This window comes from Magallana gigas, chromosome 2 (genome assembly GCF_963853765.1).
Source record: "Magallana gigas chromosome 2, xbMagGiga1.1, whole genome shotgun sequence".
NCBI lineage: Eukaryota > Metazoa > Mollusca > Bivalvia > Ostreida > Ostreidae > Magallana > Magallana gigas.
Window position 1 is genome coordinate 1,261,748 of NC_088854.1, and position 9,670 is coordinate 1,271,417.

At 32.4% G+C, this 9,670-nt stretch overlaps 1 long non-coding RNA gene across 1 annotated transcript; it reads left to right on the forward strand.

Moving 5' to 3' along the window:
• The first annotated feature begins 3,329 nt into the window (after positions 1 to 3,329).
• Positions 3,330 to 5,424, forward strand: LOC105336621 (uncharacterized). Its single transcript, XR_010710587.1, has 2 exons — positions 3,330 to 3,468; positions 5,026 to 5,424. It is a non-coding gene; the product is annotated as an uncharacterized lncRNA (long non-coding RNA).
• The last annotated feature ends 4,246 nt before the right edge of the window (positions 5,425 to 9,670 follow it).

Here is a 9,670-nt window from a genome sequence, read left to right on the forward strand (position 1 = left end):
CTCCACACAAAATTTAATGTCCACCATAATGTGTACATATGCACTTCCAGACTCCTGTCACTTACCAGCCGTCTGTTTACCGTGGACCAAACACAGTAACATTCTAATTTCATTATGCGACACTCTTTGCTCATGCATGGATCTAGAGGGGGAGAGGGGGTCCGCCCCCCCCCCCCGGAAAATTCAATATTAATAATTTCACGCAGTAAAAGGGAAGAGGGGGTCCGGACCCTATCCCCTTGGATAATTTAATTTTATTAATTCTATAAAAATAAAATTTCCAAAATATTCCTCGGAAGCCTTAAACGATAGAGAGCTCCGGAATTATAAAACATAGGTAATCACAGATTACAAAGCTCACCGAGACGAGGCATCACCTTTATGCGGCATCACCTTTATGAGACCACCATTATCATATTATATGAAAACCATCTTTTATGATCTTAGATATTCATGGACTCTGTTTTGACACAATATCGTACACCATCTGTTAAAAGATTGTACGACAATCATATGATCATATGTTTATCAATACAATAATATAAAATTAAAAATTGAATCCTATCATACTTACAATATATATAATATAATACCATAAAATACCGAACAAAAATTGTGAGATATGATATTGTAACGTTTGATATGACTTGTATTGTGTTCTACATTATTTTATTTGATATAATAATACAATATCATAAAACATAATACAATATAGTATTATATGAAACAATATCATATTGCAATAATACATCAAAACATTGAAACAAATGTTATTATATTGTATAATATAGTATGATATTGTATTGTATGATACTGTATCATATTTGATAAATAATATGATATTGCATTATATGATACATAATAATTTGATACAACATTGTACAATAATAATATCAAATGATACAATATAATGGGATAAAATAAAATTTTAAAATACAATTATATTATGCATATTGTATCATATGATACAATAATATATATTACATCATAAAATACAAGTTCATGTGATATTATTATGTATCATATAAACTAATGTCATATAATACAATATCGTATGATACGATATTTAATAATATTACAATATCATATATACAAATTCATTTGATATAATTCTAAATTAAAGAAACCAATATCATTTTATACAATACTGTATGATACAATATCATAAAATATTAAACATTATATCATAGGATGCAATATTATTTATTTCAATATCATATGTGATAGTATCATGTGATTGAATAATTAATTTATAATACAATATAATATTGTACAAAATTGTATCATTATATACAATACTATACATAACAATATTATTATACAATATCATATCATAAAATATAAAAAAATGATGCAATATTATATCGTATCATATAATTTTTTACAATATAACATATGGTATTTTATTGTATCCTATTAAACAATAGTGTTTTATATTATACAATACTATATCATAGGAATCATGATATATCATTTAACAACAACTACATCTATCTATCAAGCAGGTTTGAGTGAGGTAGGAGATTTCTTTAGCATCCTTAGCATCAGGCTCTGCATCTGAATCAACCTTTGCGTTTCATTTATAATATAGTTAAATCAACTATGCAAGCTATCATCTATAAAACATGTGACCTGTTCCAAAAAATTAAACCTCATCAAGCATCATAAACCTATGGCTCAGATTCAGCAATCAAGCCTGTCAGGTGCATCAGTATTATAAGACACACCATCCATTCAGGTTAGGTGAAGTTAGCAAGTTTGGTGAAGATAGGATAAGTAAAGCTTAGATACAGGACCTGCAACAAAAACTTTAACCAGCTCCGGACGCCGACGCAGGGGGTATAGCATAAGCTCACATTGACTTCGTCTCGGTGAGCTAAAAAGGCGAAAGCGCGAAGGTTCGAAGGCGAGAGTGCGAAGTTGCAAAGGCGAAGAAGTAGTATCACTTCTTCGCCTTCGCAACTTGGCACTTTTGTCTTTGCATCTTCGCGCTTCGCCATCGCATCTTCTATTTTCTTCATATTGTTCATGAATTATACTCGCATTGAGGATTTCCACTATTACACACTGCTGGGTATGCAAGGGCATCATTACTTTATTGTCGGCATACTTTAGTAAGTTTAGTTAATATCAAGATGATTAATGCATCAATAGTTTGTATGAGCATTGGAAACTTTGCATACAATAAAGATCGTGTGATCAAAATCAAGGGGGATATAACATGGGCCCTAACCTCATATCAACGCTTTTAGAAACAATCTTTTCTTATAATAATCGATCAGTGTTTATTATCTATTAAGAGTTACTATAGTCAGGTACTCTTCACACATTTGCTCTAAAAGAATAAAGTCTTTTCATGATCACAAATACAACATTACAACAAATGTTTAGAATATTGATGTTCATGTATAACGTAGAAGAAAACAAAACTAACGCAAACTGATTTTCTAAAAATCACTTTCCTCAAGAAATGTAAATAAGAAGAATTCATATTCATACGTTACCTGCCCCCTTAGTCTTTTTCCATAAAGATATATACATGTATCATTCTAAGATCGACAATTCATTCACCAATGAATATTGCTTATATTATTACAACAATTATTCTTTCATGATTATTGTTCGTTAATTATCAGACAATATCCTCATTGTGTATGAATCTTTCTTTAATTGCGTCATTTCCCGCCGTATGTCGACGAGAGAAGTGACGTAACTGTTAAGAATCAATTTGTGGCAATGTAAGAGTGTTTTGTGTGTGCTTGCTATGGATATGAAAAAATATATACAGCGATTTATTTACAAATTCGGTGTTTATATCTTCAAAATCAGTTGAACAGAGTGAAAAATTAAGTAATTTCAAAGTCATATCTTGGATACGGGGTAACCAATTTTTATTCATGTTTACGGGGGGGGGGGGGTCATTTTTCTATGGGGGTCATTTTTCTTCATGTTTAACATGAAGAAAAATAACCCCTGGGTCTTTTTTCTTCAGAAAAATCCAATTATTCTTCAGCTAGGGGGGATCATTATTCTACATCGGAAAATAACCCCCGGTCATTATTCTACGGGGGTCATGATTCTTCATTACACCGGCAGGTGATGCTTTGTTTTCATTGAATGAATTCGACAACGCTAACCACATGCAATAGGAGAACATGGTTTGTAAGATACCTTCTAAAGAATACATAATATAGACTGATAACCAATAGAACCATATATGACTCTATGTCTTCAACTCAGTATATTCGTGTTATCTCCATAAAAATGGGATACGCATGATTCAGTAGTATATCGTTTCAATCTTGCACGTGTTAAGCGCCATATTGCGAAGATGTTTATCTTATCAGTGGAAGGTACTTTATAGTGTGTAATAACAGGAGCGTATGTCTATTCCCTGTAATCACACACTGCAGTTTAACAATGAGAGGGTTGGCTTTTCTTCTGTCCTACCTTATCCCTGTTATTATGGTAAGAATACAAATCAAAGACTCCTTTTCATGAGAGAACCATTAGTACATAGATAAGACAATGCTTTCATTTTAGTAATTATAGATCTTCATTTATCAGTGGACAAAATCTTTTGTAAACATGTGTCGGTGTCGATCGATCGGCCATACACCCACAGCAACACAAACTGGGAAGATGTTTTTCCCCCTGAGGTCCACGCAAATTCGCAAAAACATAAATACGAAGCGATTAAAACCGGATGTGATGGGGGAAATTCTGCTTGCGCATGAGCGAGCCTGGTTCCTGTTCATGAATATGGGCGGCTAGGGAACCAGGCTAGCACACGTTTATCTGAATGAGAATTGCTACGCAATTAAAACAAAACGTGATTAAATATTTATGTGACTGTATATATGATATAATATTAATGTGAAAGTATATAAGTTGAAATCAAAGCTGCCATTGCATAGTTAACAAAGTAGTGCGTGGCGTGATGCGTGCGCAGATAGTGACATTAGTTTGATGCCTAAAATTATTCATGTAACCTTCACTTTAGAATTCGTAATTATGATATAAGTATAAATTCTTTAAATTCTTGATAAACAAACATCGCTAAACTTAATACAACGTACAAATTTATATGTTAAAGGCAACGTTCAGGCTTGCTTCTATTACATGTATTCATCATAGCAATTCGACCCCCCCCCCCCCCCCACCGCACATGTCATAATATAAAAAAGAGGGTTAGATTTTGTGGAATATCCGATAACTGTGAAGCAGTCACATGTCCGTTTGAAACAAATACGTATGGTCTTGTCCCCGGTGTCCAGTGGTTTGTTTCCTGTAAACTTGTAAAGCACAATTTAAATTATTACACTCTTATATATATTTCTCGCCTAATTGGCCAAGTGGTAAGCCATTCACTGGAAGATGAGTGGTTTCCAATAGTCATGAGTATAAGTCCTGGCCGGGGGCGGAGGTGGAACTCCAATAAAGTGAATTTCCCTGTGCTTTATGTATATGTAAATCTTTCATTATGGGCATATATATATATATATATATATATATATATATATATATATATATATATATATATATATATATATATATATATATATGTATATATATATATATATATATATATATATATATATATATATAATCTTTCATTATTGGCGCATATATATATATATATATATATATATATATATATATATATATATATATATATATATATATATATATATATATATATATATATTTAAGTGGACACTATATTGGAGTTCCACCTCCGCCCCGACTGGGACTTGAACTCTCGACCTATGGAACCCACTCTCCTACATTTAGAGCAGTGAGTTGCCACTACTTGGCCATCCAGGCAAAATTAACATATTTTTGTTGGGATACTGTATGTAGTTTGTATTATTGAAGGGTCGCGTATGGGTGTAATGGTATTGTTTGGTAGTTATATAATTTTGTAGGGGTACTGCAAAGGAGTTATATACTTTTGTATAGGGTACCGTATGTAAGTTATATATTATTGTAGGGGTACTGTATGGGAGTGATATATTATTCTAGGGATACTGTATGGTGAACGAAGACTGTGGGGACATTGACAGGCTGTGCTGTTCCATCACTCCGGCTCTGGGGAGAAGGAGACAAGTGGACAGCGACTTTAATGTTCACTACTGCCTCCCATACAAAAACGAAAACGCCACCTGGTGTTCGTTGCATATTCAGCACTCACCGGAAATTCCGAACTATCACGCCCTCTGTCCATGTGGGCCGGGATTACGCTGCACACCCACAACGGAGCTTGACCCACATTGGTACCCGCGGAATGTGTACGGGAAATGTACTCACGCTGTTCGACACCAATGAAAATCCGATCATCTGATTTAATTTAATGTGTAAAGCACAGAACTATAATTCATGGCAGGTTGTGATAGCCCAAATTAAAAAGAGATTGTATTCAAATTAGCTGCTTTATGTAACTGAGATAAAATCATGAACAATTATTTAAGATCGCCCTCGTAATAATCATGTATAAAAAGTATCATTATTCACAGAGTTTCACGGCAGACAACGCTCGGGAAGAAAACAATAATGTCTGCTTATATACAAACCAATAACATGAAGGCCACATGATTTATGTTGTGATATTTTCCTTGGGCCAATCTGGGAAATATGATTTTAGGAAAGAAATACTGTAAGACAAAAAAAAATCAAACCATAAACACTGCCGAGTTGATGTTTATCCAATAAAATTTCTTTCATAGCACATTAGGAAGCATCAACAGCCAACTACAAGGTCAACACAAGCAATCGTCACCACGACATAAAACCTTGACCGGTGAATCTAGACATAGCCAAATGAATTAATAATTTACAATTATAGAAAAGGGGTAGAACTGAGTTGTGTTGCGAACAATTGAGTTCCATTCAGACACAGACAAGATGCCTGATCTGCAGAGCTTCAGTCCCAAACGTAAGTCAACATTCGAAAGTCGTTACCAGATTGAAGACCGACAAAAATGGCTTGGCTGCTGTAACCAAACAGACCAGATACTATCTGATTGGTCTGATCATGCTTCATTTCTACTGGTTAGATTTTTATTGCTGAAAGGTAAAACAAAAACCAGATCTAAATTACAAAATCCGTGTAAGCTATTACACCAGTATTTCAATCCAATAAAAAAGATAGTCGTCTATTACAGCTATATTTCACTTCAGAACAGCCTGGCCTTACCTTTTACTTTTTAATTCCTTATTCAGATTTGTCATATTTGCTTCTTTAACAAAGATATCTATGCGTCATAATAATGTGTTTCCAGTTTTTTCTTCCATCACTTCTTGCTTGCTGTTTCGATAATCATAAATATCTTTGTATCCAAACTACATTTATTCAGCAAAACGAAAGAAAGGCCAGATTTTCTGCTTTAAAACGCCCTTTTTTCACTTAAGGTTTTCCAAACACGGCTGAAAATCAAAAATCTTAGGAAATTTTGTATTGCAAACGACATGAAACGGTGATGACATTAAAAACTGTTTGAGGTGTCCAAAGTACTTCAAAATGGAGACAAAAATATAATAAATCTCCGTAAGAAATTTGTTTTCTTTCCTGTGAGTTTCTTTGTGTAAATCAGTTGACGTGTACATGAAGAAATAAAGAATGTTTTCCATTCTATCTATCACAATTGTACTTAATTGACAGATATGGTTTTTTTTTGTCAAAGACCATCAAAAAGTGACGGAACCAACAACTCTTGGACAAACTATACTAATAAATGATACTTTAGTTCCAATATCAAATGTATAAACTGATGCATTATAATTAATTTTGGCCGATGATCATATACCATTTCTTTTCAATATATTTTCCTTATCCTGATCAAACTAGTTTTATACAATGATTATTCCTCTGATGCATACCATAAATAATATAAAAGGGAAAAGTTTGGTGGCGTTATACATCTTTAATTCCATTAAAAGATATCATTACAATAAAGATGTCAATTCAACAAGAGTTCCTCACTATCATTAATCCTTATACTTGCTTTAGCAATACTAAAGCACAAACTGGCCCTTCGTTGTGTTTTGATTATAATACCTGTATTACATGGAATGGATGATATTTTGACACCTCAAACTGATGACTGAACAGTTATCTTGATGAAGCTATTAATTTTACTTCTATCTTGGTTGGTAAATTGCTCATCATGAAATCTCGTTTAATTCAAAATATCACATAAATCTACTGGCGCATGGGTGCAAATGATCCTGTGGTTTAATGATGTCCTAATAAACTTCAAAACTAGCTTACAGCTTTATGCCAGTTGCTGACAACTTCTCAATCTTGTATTTGTAACATTTCGCCAGTAATAAAATAGCGCACAATATTTGTACACTTTTGCTAAAGTACTTCGCACTGTTTGCAAAGCATTTTGCAAATAAAGAAATATGTATGACAAACTGCAAGAGTTGAAGCATGTGGATATTCTTATTCTTAAACAGTTTGTTTGCTGGAAATTATCTGAAAAACTTAACTATTATTATAAAAAAATTTAAAAGTTATCATTGTCTTTTTATTGGAAAAAAATTCTACTCAATGATTATTGTTTTCATAGTTATCCGTATCAAGCCATTTGCATGCAGGAAAAAAGAGTAGGAGATGCCATATATGTCATTTATGTAAGCTACCACTATACCCAGATATTTATGTTTTCCACAGCTAGTTTACTGGCGTGAACTGGTCTCTGGATTTGTTCAAGTGCGCGATGTGAAACTACGCTTAACAAAGTAAAGAGAAGATTACAAGATTTATTGAACCATTTTGGGCCCCAAAAGGGGCAACAAAGATTTACAATCACAAGAAAGAGGATGATCCCAAAAATAGAACACATGTATACAAAAAGAATTTACCAACAAGTATGTACATGTATAAATACATAAACAGGCATATTAATAATATTACAAAGTAATCCATAAATTTGTATCCTTTTAAAGAAATCCAAGATAACTTAAATGTAAAATCATGGCAGGATTATTGTTGCCAGCCATTGTGGAACAATAATAAATTTAAGATAGGAAATCAGTCTTTTTTTTTATAAATCATGGTATGCTAAAGGAGTTAGATGTGTAATTGACTTGTTTGATGAAAATGAAAACTTTTTAGATTTTGAAATGTTGAAAAGAAAATTTAATATTCAAATGAATTATTTAACATATATGGGAGTAAGACAAGCTGTACTTTCAGATCTAAGGAAATACAACTTCATTAGAAATGAAGTTTTCAAACCTTTTATACCATTTAATATTAAAACCTTTGTATTAACAAAAAAAGGTTCAAAGCCAATGTATGATATATTAAATCAGACAAATGTAACACCAGTGGGAAAAGAAAAATGGAGTAGACATTTTGTTTTTACAGAAAAACAATGGATTTCAATATTTCATTTGCCTTTTATTATTACCTCAGACTCTAAATTTCAATGGTTGCAGTACAGAATAAACCATTATATATTAACTACAAACAGTTTTATGTATAAAATTGGTAAAGTGGATACTAATCTATGTACCTTTTGTGAAGATGCTGAGGAAACAATATATCACTTATTATGGGAATGTCCAAGGGTACAACATTTATTAGCAGAATTTGTTAGAGTTTGCAACTCTAAAGGAATTAGAATAGTCCTTGATAATAAAACTTTTATTTTTGGTGTCTTAGATGATGTGAAGTCAAAAGCGTTCAATATTGTACTCATATTGATAAAAAAATACATATACAGAAGTAGATGCCAGAAAAACCAATTAACAGTAAATGCCCTTATGAATGATTTAAAACAGTTATATAAAGTATTCCAATTCTGTGCAAAAGAAAGAAGTGAAATGGATAAGTTCAATACAGACTGGGAAATTTGGACCGCTGTGATTAACTCACTCTTAGTGCTCTCTCTCTCTCTCTCTCTCTCTCTCTCTCTCTTCTCCCCCTCTCTCTCTCTCTCTCTCTCTCTCTCTCAATAAAAAAGGTGCCCAATATGTATTTTTTTATCTCTCTTAGTAAACGTTCATTATATATGCATTATTGATGTAATTGTTTTCGTTGCTTTCTTAAACATACTTTGTGTCCTTGAAAATTTCTGATGTATGTACGTGATGTATGTAGAAGCAGTTGGCTTACTAATAAACACTTCATCAAAAAAAAAAAAAAAAAAAAAAAAAAAAAAAAAATCCATAAATGGTAAATCATCTAAATTACAATAAGTTACAAATATTGATTATGAAAGGTTTTGAAGGAATTTTGCAAGTGATCTCAAAATAATAGGGTCTTCATTTGTGAGAGTCCAAAATAATTTATTATTAGAAGAAATAGATTGAAAGTTTAGACATTAGTAATATACAGATCAATATGTCTTGTCGTTGTGCATTTTAATGGGGACATTCGAGAAGAAAATAAATTTTATCCTGTACAGCGTTCTTACCACAAAGGGTACAGATACGATATTCTTCCGGTATTTTTCGTCAAATAACAGATAACACCGTATGAAGAGTGTAGTCGCCAATTACGGATCGTCTTTTGTTCTCGGTCGTTCACATGCATTTCGATTCTTGTAACAAAAGAAAATTTAAACAAAGCACAAAAATAAATTATACAATGATTTTGCAAACTGAAATCTTTTGTCTGTAGACAATAGAGGTGTTTCAAAATATTCCATAGTCGCCA